The sequence below is a fragment of the Rhynchophorus ferrugineus genome, unplaced genomic scaffold, assembly GCF_030347505.1.
Source record: "Rhynchophorus ferrugineus isolate W39M unplaced genomic scaffold, kcgeb_rfMv2 rfM2, whole genome shotgun sequence".
Lineage (NCBI taxonomy): Eukaryota > Metazoa > Arthropoda > Insecta > Coleoptera > Curculionidae > Rhynchophorus > Rhynchophorus ferrugineus.
In genome coordinates, this window is record NW_027472581.1 from 44,727,149 (window position 1) to 44,744,358 (window position 17,210).

Below are 17,210 nucleotides of genomic sequence, written 5' to 3' on the forward strand. Positions count from 1 at the left end.
TGCAAACGTCAATGGCAAATACACTCAAAGATGGATATTTGCAGTACTTGGTTTTGTTGTTTATAAAGCGATTTCGTTATGAAAGAAAAGCATTTAATTTCGCTAAGTGAACTGAGTGATTTGATTCGCTATTTGAGTTTATCGAAACAAAATGCAGAGTATCACAGTTGCAGGTAACCACAAATAACCAGATTACAAGCATGTAATTGACAATTTGCCAAAAATTACCAGAAGATTGGAGTTCGAGTGTCTTAAAATAAATTTTCTGCATTCACATCTTGATTTTTTTTACCATCAAACTTCACATGATGCAGAAGGCATGATGAGCGATTACTGTTGAACTCTAATGCATAAAATAGATCTCAAGCAATATAAAAACTCTATTCAACCTCTGTATTAATGGTCACAAATAGAAAAATAATGAATTTATTGAATATTTGGAAAATTTCAATTGAACTCCTAATATAATAAAACATATAAACCATAATTTACAAAAATATAGAAAAGAAAATTCTAATATGAACATGCCGTGTAAAGGTTAGGCCGCTATTGTCACTATATTCATCACTTAACAAAAAACGTTTAATTGGCATAAAAGTCGAAAAAAAGATACAAAATTATAATATAGCGTTTTACACCAGATAATTATAAAAAAAAATACTGGTGGTGCGTTAGTAATAAACGATGAAAACTTAATAATTATTACTTGTAATAATTTACAAAAATATATTTCTAATATGAACATAATTAAAAACTATTAAATTGGTTTAATAAACATTTAAATACAAACACTTTTTGACAAGAGGTTACGAAAAATAGACTTAAATATTGGTCATGCTAGGCTAGGACATTATTTTCGCTATAATCATGGCTTTCGACAAATAACGTTTATTGGGCATAACACTAGAAAAAAAAGAAATTTATTGGTGGTGCCCTTTAATATTTAATGACGAAAACTGTACTACTAATAAAATAAATTATATACTAAATATATTTATGATATAAACTGAATTAAAAAAGATTAATTTGTTTAAAAAATCCCTTTGGTAAGAGGTCAGTATACAGTTTACGAAAAATAGACTTAAATACTGGTCAAGTAGAGGTTAGGCCGTTTGAAGCTCGTGGACAAGTACCTGAGATGGTAGCAGTCGCAACCTTTTGGTCGGAATGCGGAGCCGTTGGCAACGCCGTCCAGCGGCGATCGTAATTCGCGTTGGCGATCCCGACTAACCGTCTTCCTTTTTGTTATTATTTTGCATCGAGTGGAATGCGGCTTGGTATATTTATAAACTTCACGGGAGAAACCAATGGCGGGTACGGGTACCGTGGGTGCCGTGGATTAGAAACTGTTAAGGTGGGTCGAGGAGAATTGGCGATGTGCAAAGGAAAAGGAAACGCCTTGTTCGGCAACAGACAGAGGTGTTGGAAACGCAGACGTGGGAGCGGGATGATGATGGGACGGATCTTCATCGGCGTCTCCAGTCACGGGGGACGAACTAACTTTTCGTGTCTTTAATCACCAAACACTTGTGTCCTTAGCACTATTTTTTATAACACTTTCTTTTTTTATAAAAAAATATATACAGAAATAGTAATATATTAAGCATTTGTATTTAATCTAACCATTTTTTTACTTTAAAAAGGCATTTATTGAGAGAAATGTACACAATATATATTAATCAAAACATTTTCCACCATTTTCCATATTGCCATGGACATTTATAACAAACGTAATCCTAAGGAGGCTCTTGAAATTAACTCGTTAACTAAACATTAACTTAACATTAACTCTTGAATTAAGTCACTTGGGTTACTAAAACAGCTGCTGTGAACAGCAGTCATCATGCTGCCTGTTTGAGACTGAAGCATGTTCCGGAATATTTTAAGGTTGCTGAAATAATTCTGCTTAAAAACCTTGGAAAACTTGTTGGATCTCAAAAGCCTATTTCACTACTACCTACGTTATCAAAATCATTTGAGAAATTGCTGTTCAAAAGAAATTAAACCATTAATAAATATTTAAAACAAAACACCACATTTCCAGTTTGTATTTCCAAATCACCACTCAACAATTAACCAAATGCCCATAGAAAGAGCGGTTGTTGAAAAGGCATTAGAAGAAATAAATACTATAAAAACTGAAATATTGGTCTCCCAAACTTTTGACCGAGTATGGCATTTGGGGCTAATACTACCGCGGAAATATTGTCAACTGCTAGTCAGATCTTTTGGAAATAAAATTTAGAGTACTGTAAAGGGGAATTTAACATTTAAACTTATTTCCGGTAAGGTTCCCAAGGGTACTGTATTGGGATCACTCATGTCAGCTATCTACACTGCTAATATACCGACAACAAAAAAGCAGTACTTGGAACATTTGCGGACGACATAGTTACTATATATATAGCAACCTTAAAATATTCCGGAACATGTTTTAATCTCAAACAGGCAGCATGATGACTGCTGTTCATAGCAGCTGTTTAGTAACCCAAGTGACTTAATTCAAGAGTTAATGTTAAGTTAATGTTTAGTTAATGAGTTAATTTCAAGAGCCTCCTTAGGATTACGGTTGTTATAAATGTGCATGACAATATGGAAATGAAAAATCAACAAGATCTACAACTGGACTAGAGACTAGAGATTAGAAATACAGTTCCAAATCAGTTCATGTTAATTTTGCATTTCCGAGAATGGACAAAAACTGAAATATATTCCATCTCGATCTCGATGGTAGGTTAAATTGGAAACATGATGTTAGACCAAAACAGAGCTAATCAGACTCAAATTCAAACAAAACAACTGGACATGTTAGTGGGAAAGATACTCTAAACTTGGTCTAAAATCAAAATAAAGAGGGTAGTTTTACTTAATTCCTATATATTCAGATGTATAGTCATAATTATTGATGTATAGAAATAGGAACAAATTAAAAACCAAATTTAAAGAATTAAGCAGACATTACTTTATAAAACAAGGGTACACTATTGACTTGACTAAAAATAGACAGATTACACCAGAGGGTGTAAATGTATATGTATATGACTTCCGTAGATGAACTCTAACTTCATTAATGATGTGTCGATTTTTGTTTTTTAGTAATTGCTCCAGCTGCACAAACCACCCCCAAAAGTCGTTACGGCCATGTTTATTTGACTCAGAGACATTAAATTAAACGGAACACACAGTTTCCCCCTCGTTATTTTATGACAGAACCACGGCTTATAAATATTGTGGAAAGTGTTGACTGTTTCGTAAAGAACTTGATGTCTAAATGTGTTTGCTATTAAACCGTCTAAATAGATTTATAAGCTGTTTCTTAATAATTTGAAAAATTCTAGCATAATAGTAATCATTCCAGTTTATTTAAAATATTTTATTAATAAAAATATAAAATAATATTCGTTTATTTTACTCGCTTTTAATTTATGTAGTATTCCTGGAATACACAAAATAATTCGTCTTGATAATGATAATTTATTGTGAAAGAATGGAACTTAACATTCTATTCAAAACATAATGAATCACTAGCTGTTTTGGCCTAGTGTTACTTTGATGACTTATAGTTAAGCTTGCATTTCGGTGTCTATAATTTCTCTGACGTGCAGATATATTTTCTGTAGTTTCAAATTATATTGAAAAGAACACAATTCTTGAGACTGAAACATGAAACGGAAAATCTTCTAAGAATGTCTGTCTAAAGCAGAATAACGGAGGTAATCATAAAGATATATAAATATCTATTTATCCAGAAATGAAAATTCATTTTTCCATTCTTTAAAAATTGGCAACTCGTTAGTCCTACTGAAGAACACTTGTCGCTACTCGAAAACAATTACTTAAAAAGAAGTAAGGCCCTACATATATAATGTACCGACGTAATAATTTACTACTAATAAATCAACCAAAAACTTGTCCTCAGTCATATCTGGTTCTAGACAACTTAACAACATAAACATAACAAAATCCATGTGAGTGTTGATAGTACAGCAATGGTACATAAATTTTCATGGTAAAACATGGGCAGAAAAGTTTCTCGTTAAAAATCGTAATCTCCATCAAGAGCCACACAATTACTCTAGCTCCACTCTAACAATTCAATACCACTTTTGTAGATCGATTTATCTTACGCCTCAAAGTAGGCCTCAGCTTCTGCGATAACATCTCCATTCGAGCGATATTTCTTACCGGTGAGCATTTTTTAAGGTCTGCGAACAGCCAGTAGTCACTGGGAGCCAAAACTGGCGAATACTGTAGATACGGTTGATGGGAACAATTCGAAGTTCAATTCATGTAATTATTGCTTTGATTAACTTGTGACACGGTGCAATATCTTAAACAAAATGAAACAAAATATTTTTCTTTGTCATATGCGGTCGTTTCTTTGCAATTTCGTCCTTTAAATGAAATTTAGCAGCTTTCTTTTGAAGGTTAGTAGTTACTAAAGAAACGGTGAATGCAATAAAACTAACGCCTTAATGCATGTCGATAATGCCTTAAGCCCGGGACTTTTCAGGCAATGTGTTATAAGCTATGGAGTATTTTTAAGTTTTGGCCTTCTGAAGTTCAATAGCATACAATTAAGTAACTGAGTTACTCTACATCTTACAGCTATTACTATTATAGACCAATTTGATATCCGTATAACCTGAAGATTGAAATTTTTATCGAAATTCCAGTAAAGTAGGGTTAGCGGGTATTCATTCATACAGAGTAAAAATTCCAGAAATCCAAGAAATGTGGAATTTTTCAAAGATTTCAATTTGTTAAATCCTAACAAAACAATAACAAGTATTAGGCCCTAAAAATATTGCCAATCTCTTCGTATTCTATTAGATTTGTGCATGTATTTTGATCAGCATCATCAATATTAAACAATGTAACCTGACTTAGATGGTTTTGATCTTTCGACATAAAACTAAGATATCTATTTTGTATTGTTGACTTATTCAGTGTATATAGACATTACTCATGGGTCCTCAAAATTGTATGTTTACCACTACTCACTTTTGTTGTTTGATTTGAATTAATCTGCTGCCGAAGAACGTCAAATATTTTTAGAAACTTATGGTGGCGCTGTTCAGTGATATCTAATTTGTCGATTTATGTCTGTATCAATGACAGTTACATTGATGTCCAGACAAAAAGAAGAGTTTTCTTTGGCATATTGTGACTGGCGATGAAGAATGGACCGATTACGATAAACCCAGTTCAATTTACCATAAATATCGACACTAGGTTCTGTCACACCCAGCATACTCAGTGGATATGTTGACACAAATTAGTTTATATTTAAACCTTCATATTAGCGAAGCTATACGGTACATGTATGTTCAACGGACCAAATAACAAGTAGACCTGATATTTGTCACTTAACCCAATGGTCCGAGAGTCATTACTGTTCCATACCTTGTTGAAAACAGTTTTTGAATTTGTAAAAATCTAACACACTATGTTGCCAGAAACATAAAAAATAGTTCTAGAAAATGATATTTTGACTTTAGATGAATGTATATTGAACTATTCTTCTCAGTAAACGCTTTTTAAAGTTAAATTTTCAGAATATACAAAACACCTAACAATCTAAACAACATTCTATTACCAAAACACCTGTTAGCACTTGAAATCAAAAATTGATTAGAATGCATCATATATATCAGGTACATACACAATTATCTACCTATTATGTGCTTATTATATGTATATATTGTTTTTTTTTTACAGAAAGTTAAGCTACTTCCTATTAGGACCTAAGTCATAGTGGTGAAAATATTAATTTAGGTGATCTACCAAGCTGTTCGAAAGATAGTTAATGTATAAAACGTAATAGTTAATTAGGATCAATTTAGATAATTATGATATGTTGAGAACATGGTATGTTGCCAGAAATATGGGAAAAAGTTGTAGAAAATTTTATATTGAAATATTTAGATTAATATATATTAAACTATTTTTCTCAGTAACCGCTTTTTAAAGTTAAATTTTCAGAATATACACAAACACCTAATAATCCAAACAAAATTCTATTAGAAAAACACGTGTCAGAACTTAAAATCAGAAATTGATTACAATGCATCATATACATCAGGTGCATACATAATTATCTATCTATTATATGCTTATTATATGTATATATTGTTTTTTACAGAAAGTTAACTACTTCTTAGCAGGACCTAAGTCATAGTGGTGAAAATATTAATTTAGGTAATCTACCAAGCTGTTCGAAAGATAGTTAATGTATAAAACGTAATAGTTAATTTAGATCGATTTAGATAATTATGATATGTTGAGAACTTGGTATGTTGCCAGAGACATGGGAAAAAGTTCTAGAAAATTATATATTGAAATATTTAGATTAATATAGACTGAATTATTTTTTCTCAATAAACGCTTAAAATATCGGAAAGAAAACTGAACTGAAAATATCAGAATACACACAAAAACCTAATATTCGAAACAAAATTTGATAAGACAAACACCTGTTAGCACTTGAAATCAAACACTTAAAATATCACCTTACGAATGTGATGATTGATTACAAGGATGAGCACTTATTTGAAAATGAATAACGTGTTGAAAAATGTTGTCAAATATTATCTGATAATTCCAGTGAAGAAATTGACATTTCTTATCATATACTATTTATAACTCAGATGCTAAACTGCTATCTTAAGCGAAAAATCATAAGATATTCTTCTCTATTGCAACCGAGGCGCTTAAATTAAAACAACAAAAGAGACCGAATGTGGCATTTTCCATGTGGCAACTTAAAGATCAACGAAATGATTCTTTCTGATTAAAATTTGTTCTTTACTTTCACAGCATTACCCAAAAAACTATTCGACTTTTAGTAAAATGTTTTTACAGCTTTTATGTTTTAAATAAAATAGAGGCTTTAATTTAAAAAATATTCTTTATATATACATAAACTTTTATCATTTTTATCTCAAAGAGTAATCTCACTGATAAAAAAATATTTCGTATACAATAAATAGACTTAAATAATAAATAATTAAGGCTTACGTTACATAACGTACCAATATATATGAGACCACATCGAATGGGAACTTATTTTAATTACTATAATTAAAACATAATAAAATATTTATTCGATCCAAAAAATCGAGTTTCCCACGCAGATGAGTTATGATGTCGTACACGTGTATTTTATATTTCTATTTAAGTCACAAATGAATGCCCATTATAGAAAAAACAAAATTTATATGCGTAAAAATTGGAATATGTCACGATTAAAAACTTCTTGTATATTCAAATCAACTTGTTAATCTGGTTGGATTTTAGCAATAAAAAAATGTTTTTTTCAAGTTCCAAATACCTGTTTCGAGTTGTCGTGCCAAAAAAATTGTTCTAATGAATATCCCAAAAACAGATTTCACTTTCAAATACAGCTGATTCCTATTTTGGTAATGACGCAATGATTGTTCCCATTAGGTAGCGTGTGGAATAATTTTTTACTGAAGTTTTGGGTGTCAGAAAGCTGTGTGCTAGCAACGGAATAAAAACGCACTCAAATGATATATCAGGTTTTATATATCATTTCCTCAGTATGAATTAAGATTTTAGCAGTTCTGCCTCCAATCAAGAGATGAGATTAAGGGCAAGTGCGAAAAAAGTTTTGCAGCTCCGAATTAGCCACGAAAGCTAAATTAGCACGAAATGTAAATGACATTTTGCTAATGGATTACCTTCAAACTAGTACAAAATAGACACAGGATTTTGTTATAACCTTTAGAACCAGCTGCATTCGTTCCAGAAGACCTGATTTACAGAATATACAATTACTTTTCATCAAGACAAAGTACTTTCTCATACAATGAGAACAGGAGACTGAAACATCTCGTTGTGTTTCTATTCGATTATCTGGATTTCCTGAATTAAGTTCGTGCTAGCATTTGATGGAGATGGGAAGTCTGCTAGAAGGGCAGATCAGAGAAAATAGCAGGTTTGCTATCCCCGAACCTTTCTGGATTGTTTTATGGATTTGGGAATGCCAAGCGAACTGTCGGTCGAAGTGGAGACCTAGTTACGTGACATTATGCAGCCATGACCGTTGTTACTGTATGAGGCGTAAATATTATTCATTATATAGTTATTATTATACGCTTTCTTTGATTATATGTAAACTCAATCTTTATGTCTAGATCAAATTATTTGATAAACTCGCTTATTGTAATTTTTTAGTTGCTACTCCTTCGCTACTGTGCAACAGCAAGTACCGCAGTATCATCTTGATTTTGGTGATACTTTTGTTTATGGTATATCACACGTGTAAAGCATATAAAGCAAATAATTGGTTCCAATATAATTCCTTTTGCTTGTTTTAGTTTATTTGTTTTGTCTAAACATTCTAACTAGGCTGTAAGAGTTTAAGAGTTTAGTATATTGCTTTGGAGACATTTTCTGAAGTTTATGGAGAGCCGTAGGACAAATCGAGCATGAGCTATGTCTAAGAAAATAGTTGCGCAATCTTTTTATTTTATCAGAATTTTCAATGACATATCTAATTCTATGCACCTGGTCAATTGTTGAATACATAATTATAAAACCAAATAATGTGCAGGTAATGATGTAGTAGACTTTTCTTTCTAAACTTGATATTACTATTTTCAACAGGATATCAAATACATTAGCTATTACCGTTAGCAGTAATACAGGTCTGTAGGATTTTACTTCATTTGGTGCCTTTGCTGTATTTGGGATAATAATATCTCAACCATCTTCCAAACATATGGGACATGTTTTTGTCATACTGATTTAATCAAGTTGATAAGATTTATAAACATAATTTGTGATAGATTTTACAATACATTCAAACCGAGTGTTTTCTTTGGGTTGGTGTTAGTTTTGCCGTCAACTGGTTGGATTATCACTGAATTTATATACTTACTGAACGGCAAATCATATCTAAATTCGTTGTCATTCCGTCTGAATGCTTGTTCTAAATAGTCGGCGAGAACTTCAGCTTCTTATTGATTATGTGCCAAATCTCAAAATTCATTATGTGCCAATCTTGCAAGATCTCTTTTACGTGAACTGTGAAAATATGATCGTTTTGGAATTTTGTTGGCTTTCCAGTGCAAATTGTTTGTTTCATCATGATCTCGCAGATAATAATTTATAGGTTTGTTTTTGTACATTTGATTTTTTTTCATTTCCGATGTTCTTTTGTTGTTGTGTGTAAAATTCCCTTAATTTCTTTGTTATAATGAATTCTGGGATATTATTAAACCAGTTTGCTAGACGTCTACGATTTTCTAATTTTAAATTTAATTTCTCAATAGTTTTAAGTTAATATAAAATACTAATATGAAAGTACCGTTGTATTATCATCTACCCTATTTGCTAAATTATTGATGATAATTTTTAACATAATCAAAATAATTTGACTAATATTATTATATAATAATCTAATTTTACCAAAACGTATACAATGCAATGCGTATCATCATCAGCACTTTAAAATATGGTCAATATCTTGTTATATAATATTATGCTTTATAAACTACGTTCCAAAATCTACGGAAAAGTTTAATTTTCCACAATTTGTGCGTTAGAATATTGGCAACCCAATAACAAGAAATATTTTAATATGTGACAGTGCTAGTGAAATTAGAGTTGAATTCAAGAGTACAACGCTTTGCATATATATTTGAACATTAATACACGGATGTTAATTTATCGAGTAAAATTATCACTGCAATGAAGCGCATCTTCATCTTGACTACCTCATAAATCATACAAGTTATAATGGCAAAAGATATATCTCTGTCTAAGGCTATAGAAAAAATACAAGCAGGGGTCAACCAAATATACAAATGGACTAGAGACTGAAAAATACATCTTAATAGCTCAAAATCTGTCCGTGTTAAGTTTGTGTTGTAGCGAAATGAAAAAAACCTAATTATATCACTTGACGGATGCGCAATTCCTCAAGCAGAATCAGTCAAATACCTCGAAATATATCTCGATGGTAGGTTAAACTGTAAAAATCATGTTAGGCAAAAAACAGAGCAGATTAGATGCAAAGACATGGAACTTGTTAGTCGAAAGATACTCTCAACTTGATCTAAAATCAAAGAAATTGGCTTATCAGTCAATCATAAAGCCAACTTGGACCTATGGGGTGCAAATATGAGGTTGCACAAAAACACGAATACACGAATTGACCCAAGATTTCACCCTAAAACATGAAATTAGGTTGCTAAATCAAAGCAACGTGGAAGCAATACAGCTGCTGGACAACACGCAGGAAATTAGAAGATTAAAGCGAATCAAACCTCAGGAACTAGTTTAGTGTATAATTGTATTTTTAACTTTAGCTTAAGTAGATTCGATTTATATTAGTTCGTGAAATACATACTGATATATTAATACCGCACTCGCCTTGCTTATGTAGTAATACAAGTACAACAGAACAGTAGTAATAAATTAATTGTAAATTAAGATTGTCCTAAGCATATCTAATGTAAGATGTAATTAATAAAAAAAATCATACAAATTTTCGCATTTTTGGTGTTCTTCGAACATGAGGCTAGTCACACAGTTACAGGAAAGTTTCAACAATATACATAAAACAAATTTTACTAGATTCCTCTCTCGTTTCAGTGATCAGAATAGGCATACTTGTTTCTGTGATTTAACACCAATTCATATTTTTCTTACTTCGAGACCACATCGACCAATGTATTGAAAGGGGAAACGTGCACATACAAGTAAAACACACAAACACCCATACCAAATTCAACCTTAATCTTAACTAAACATGTTTAGAGGACGCTGGAAATGAAGTGATGTTTACATTCCGTAAATGGCGCCAACAGAAAATGATTAAGATACTAAAAATTTGAAAAACATTTATATATTAGATATTCCCAGATCTGAAATTAATGCAAAACAAAATACCAACATTAAATATTTACTGATAATATAAAATCCATTTATACTGGTGCCTTATAAACATTCACTGCAAATTATTTTGCATAATGAATGTAATTAAGCTGCTACGAAACTGCTATTCCATGAATGGTTGTAAGAAATATGTCAAACATTTGCATGAGACTAACTCAAAATGTACTTTAATGGAGTTTTATAACTATTTAGAAACCGCTTAGTAATTCATGATTTAATTTCAAAAAGGTCATGGGTTTCTATAGTAAACGGGTTTCAATACAGATATAAAAAATATCTATCTAATTACATAAAGCTATTTGAATATAATTTAGCAACTATGTTTTTCACAAAATATGCTAGTTAAGAATAAATCGAAACGATATGTTTTTGTTTTGTCTGTATAAAATATTGAATGAATCATGCAAAATTCTAAAATAATTCAAATGATTTAGCGACTTTATGAAAATAGTAATAAGATATAATATTCAATATATATATATTCAAATATATATTATATATTCAAAAAAAAAAAAAAATATATATATATATATATATATATATAATTTCTAAATAAATAACTCGGTTGAAATATGTTGAACTATAATAATAATAATTTCAACCTCTGAATTGATCTAAGAACTCCTCAATAAAATTACTTAATTGGTAGACACATTATACCCATTTATACATGCCAAATAGTACAAGGTGTAAAATGTATGGTGTATATCCAGTGATAGATAATATTGTTGGTAAATGTCATGAAAAAAGTAGATAATTCCAACAAAGCATTTTCATTATATACATGTGTCTTCAATTTTATGTTTATTGACTTTAACATATCCACCAAGTTTTAACATTTAGCAATTTTTAACGTTTCATAAAAAACCATGATCTTCTAACCTCACAAGGTATGACATATGAGTCTTTCTTTGTGTCGATGGCAATTGACCGCCTTCATTTTATCAATTACAAATACCCATCAGTTACAGATTTCTACAGAATATACTATTTTCTGTTTGAATTAAGGATTAATAAGTCAGCAATTATATTTTAACAATTCTTTCTCTTAGATTATTATGTTTTCTCCTTAATCACTCATCTGGCTCTTTGCCCTTGCCTAAAGCTTCTCGATTAACATTTAATGTTACTGCAGGTTGCTCTCCTGTCTGCCTTGGATTAACCAATACTTCGCAAATAAACAGCCTTTTATCTTGCACATGTTCATGATTAATAGTACTTTTTATCTGATTAAAATATAAAACATGAAATTTTTCCATGCACTAGTTCATGAAACATGAAAGATGGTAAAATTTTTCTGAAATTCAATATAATAATACATCAGTTATCGCAAGCACTACGCATATATATTATTTATAATGAAGTACCTCTTCTATTACTAGTTATTTATATAAATAATGTAATTTATATTACGGGACCAAAATAATAATAAAACAATTCAAGCCACATCTCTTACTTGAAAAATATTTCTAGTTAAAATTACTAGATTAATGATTTTATTATCACCATATATTTATGTTTAAAGTTTATTGAAAATATGTTTAAAGCATCTTAATTTTACATGCATTCTAGAACAATTCAATATAAAATATTCGTAATAAAAAAATTGTACCGACTTCAAATAATACATAAGTTATTCACTGAAAATTAAAAAATAATTAAACTTAATACAGACTACTATATAGAGACAATTTAGCTTAATACTTATCTAAACCTATTTATCTATTTACAATATTATTTTAACTACTACTACTTGTTTTTTATTTTGTTTGTTTTTTACTAACTACTAACTTGGCAGTAGTTAAAATAATATTGTAATTAGATAAATAGGTTTAGGTTAAATTGTCTGCACACAGTAGAATATAAAATACGTGTAGTAAATAGGTTAAATAAGGTTTTCGTTTATTTTTATTTAGTTACTACAACGATTATTATGTACATAATTTATCCTTAAATAATAATTTTAAAATGTTTTTTTTATTAAAAATCTCAGATAAATTATTTTTTAATTTTCAGTGAATTTTGTTAGAAGTTAATTTCAGTCCTTATTTATTTCCTGAAGTCGGTTCAATTTTTTTATTAAGAAATTTTATTTTTCTCTTTTTAGTGTTAAGATATTTACTCAGTAAATTACCAGGTAAAGATATTATTATGCCAAGTAAAGGTGCAGCCCGTATGAGGAAAAATAGGAATAAAGAAACAATGATTTAAAATAAGAAGCGCTTCAGGCCCCGTGGACCGCTACTTAGCGTAGGCGATTTGACAAAAGTTCTAACTAAATAAACTACAACAACAAGAAGTTATTGTCCGCGTCAGGAATCGAACCTGCGACCTTTGTTTGGGAGCTAAACGCTTTAACCATTACACCATAGTAGCACAATATTTTTACGAGGTATTATACGGTATAGTTAGTGCTTAAAAAGCTTTTGTACTGAACGACTTCTAATTTTCCGTCACATCAGATCAAATATCTGACTATTTTAGATAAAACAATATGTGAAACCATTGTACGTGTCTTTGAAGTTATCAGCTATCGAAAACGAAAAACTTCATTGCTTTAAAATATTCATTACAAATTAGAAACGAAAATTAGAACAAATTAAACACACATATATTAAAAGTTGGTACAATCTACAGTAAGTAATAAAAATCCACCCACATAACATTCGAACTCAAGTGGGAGGCAATATTGTTTTACCATAAAAGGAGAGGTCACCATCAGCTGACCAATTTAGGACAACTAACGCCAATTTATGATTTATTTGGGTATACATTTTATGTTAATTATTAGCGTGTGACTTAATTTTTACAGATTTCTTCATCTAGTTTAAATTATATACTCTAATAATATATAATCTCTAATATTATATAGAACACCGAACGACGAGTATATCCGACTTATATAACCCCTCAGGACAGGGGTTCACCATGGAATTACATAAATAGTACATTCGGAACAGAATTCTATATGCACTCCAATAAGGAAAAATGCTTCTAAAGAATGGAAGTCAATTTAAATGTTCTTAGTACAGACGTTTCGGCTTATAAAACGTATAATTATTGGTTAGAAACAGACATTTTATGATAAGAGCGATGATTTCAATCTAAATAATCAGCCTTCGAGAGCTTTGAAAGTTTGTAGATATATAATTACGAGCTAGACTAAATAAATAAGCAATGCAAATGCTTTTATCTTGTATCCCATAACTCAGTTAAAACTCAAACATGCTTATTACCTGTCAACAAGAGGAGTTTTTATGGAAATTCCTGACGAATGATATATTTATTATGTATATTAGTTACGAAACATGCAAGGTCTAATAATAAATATATTTAATTTACTTTAAAACCATTTATTTTAATGGAAACAAGTAAGTAAGTAAATGGTTATGGGTTATTGATCACCATCATGCTAGAACTACGAAACTTATGAAAAAACTATTTCCACTCTAATCTTAACCTGTCTTCTTACCTTGATAACTGAATTGATTCTGATTAATTGAGTGATTACTGACTGTCATTTATTAAACCTGTAGGGTTTAAAAGTAAAAACGTTTATTTCACCCTAAAACTTTTTTTCACGAAAAAAAGTGGATACTTTATTTTACAACTAATTCGACAACAGAAAAGACACAATTCAATGATATTCTAATGTAAAGGAAAGTCTTATAATTTAAAAATATCACACGTCATATCAAGTAATCACACACCTGATCGGTTTCTTTGACTATCTAATGCTATATTAATTGCCCTATATAACATATTTTTAATCGGAATTCCATAAGTAGTGAGTAACAGGACATCCGCTTTAACTTCTGCAAAAAAATATTTAAGTAATTCATTCTTATGCGGTTAAATATCAGGACGTTTACCAGCTTAGATTATTTCGAATGCACACTGGAACAAATCAACTTATTTTTATCGAGATTGTACGCTAACTTTCTAAAAATATTCTACAGCATATCTTTTAGTGGTGAATTAATGATAAATTAGTTCGAAGTAATCCATTAAAAAAACATATAAAATGTAATACATGATAATTGAGTATAAAATTAGTTATCTAGAGCTATTAAACGATAATTTAATTTTTAATAATATTTAAAACAACTACGAAATTTTAGTTCAAATATATTTTAGATACTTAGCGAAAAATGACTTGAAGAATAAAAATTTAAAAAAAAATAGAAATTGTTAAAATAATGATATTTGTTAATTTTGGTATACTACTGTGTTAAAAGAATAGAACACTTCTTCAATTTGAAAGAGGATAAGAGGGCATCGAAAGCGATCGACCGATTCGTACAATGTTCCTTAAAGAATGAACTTAATCACCTCAGACATTTCACCTCAAATTATGTACAACTTGATATAAATAGCAAGATCCTCCAAATTATAGGTAAGATCCATTACTCACCTCACATGAAAACAGAAGAATATGAGACTGAAAAAGTTTGTTTAGCTATCTTCCCCTTTCAAAGATCAACAGACCGCATTTCAAGGATTCTAAACCAACACAACCGCCAAACCCAATATTCAATGTTTGTGACTGTTCAAAAGGCAAACGTGTAAAATTCGACAAGGATAATTGATATCAGTCACGCCAGTACTGGGTAAGATCAGGTGTCTTCTGGGATGGTCTCTAAGTTGGTCACTCGCCAGTGGGTAGACCTAATAAATCTTCCTATTAATCTAGTAATATTCACCAATTCCACTCACATTTGGTTTTTTTTTGTGTTTGGTGTGATAGTTATATTTTATAAACGACTTCAAAAAAAGAGCAGGTTCCTTGTTCGGCTATATATTTGTTTTAATGTATTTTCGCCTATTTCTCCTTTAATTATGGACCTATGGTCAATTTTTTTATCTAAAATAATCAGATATTTGTGTCACGGTTTCGATTTCTACGGGGGCAGCAGCTTTTTTGTTCTAGTTTGGTTGGAAAATTTGTCAAATCATCTAGACTAGGTAACGAACCCCAAGGCCTGAAGCGTTCCTTACTTTCAATCATTGTGTCTTTATTCCTATTTTCCTAATGCGAGCACACTTATGATTGGGTTATCCATTGTAATAATTAAAAAAATTACGGCGTAACACTAAAAAAAATTAAATATTATTAACAAAAAAATTGAACCGACTTCAAAAAATATATAAGAAACTCACTAAAAATAAAAAATATTAGATAAACACAAAAAAAACCTTTTAAAAATAAATGTGTACATAATAATCGTTATAATAACTAATTAAAAGTAAACAAAAATGTATATGGTTGCAAAAAGATGTGTGTATAAATTTGACAGCTGTTGGATCATTAGTTTGTGAATTATAGCATTTTGAGTGAAGCAACTTTTGTTATCGTGAAAAAATTTATAAAGGTTAGGTTATGGCATCTATATTTTGGGATGCGCGTGGAATAATTTTTATTGACGACCTTGAAAAAGGAAGGACCATCAATAGCGACTATTACATAGCGTTATTGGACCGTTTGAAGGCCGAAATCGCCTAAAAACGGTCGCATTTGAAGAAAAAGAAAGTGCTGCTTCACCAAGACAATGCACCGTGTTGCAAGTCAGTGAAAACGATGGCAAAAAACCATCCATCCGCCGTATTCTCCAGATCTGGCCCCCAGCGACTATTTCCTGTTATCAGATTTCGAAAGAATACTCTGGGGAGAAATGTTCATCGAATGAAGAGGTGATAGCCAAAATTGGGCCTATTTTGAAGCAAAGGACAAATCGTACTACAAAAATGGTATCGAAAAGTTGGAGGGTCGCTATAATCAGTATATCACCCTTGAAGAGAATTATATTAAAAAAAACTAATTTTACCAAGAAAATACGTTTTACTAAGGTAGGCCGGAGACTTTTCAATTGACCTGTTATATAAAAAAAAGTTTTCTTAAAAATATAAATATTTTTTAACCCGAAATCATTCTCGATGTTATACCTTCTCAAGGAAATCACCGACCAGTAATTGCTTTCGAGTCACAATATTATAATTCAAGGAACAAAAAGGACCTTCAATCGAGTTTCGTCCCTCTCTATGCCTCGACCATCCCCACGCAATTATCTATTCAACCGCCCGACGGAGCGGACCTCCACCCTCCCTTCGACCCCCTCGATGCCGCCGACCTTGGCCGCACGAGCCGTCGAGCCGCGGGGTGGTATAGGCGACGTGGAAGCGCGATGCATGTCCGGGTCTGCGCAGTGACGACGTCAGGGCGGTGGCGGCGTCGGCCGTCTAGACGGGGGCGTCGCTGACGTCAGGCGACGGCGCCCGGATTAGCG

General features: G+C 31.1%; 1 protein-coding gene across 1 annotated transcript in view; it reads right to left on the reverse strand.

The window, feature by feature from the left end:
* Positions 1-17,210, reverse strand: part of Atg10 (Autophagy-related 10) — a 159,862-nt gene that overhangs the window by 103,447 nt on the left and 39,205 nt on the right. The window lies entirely within an intron of this gene.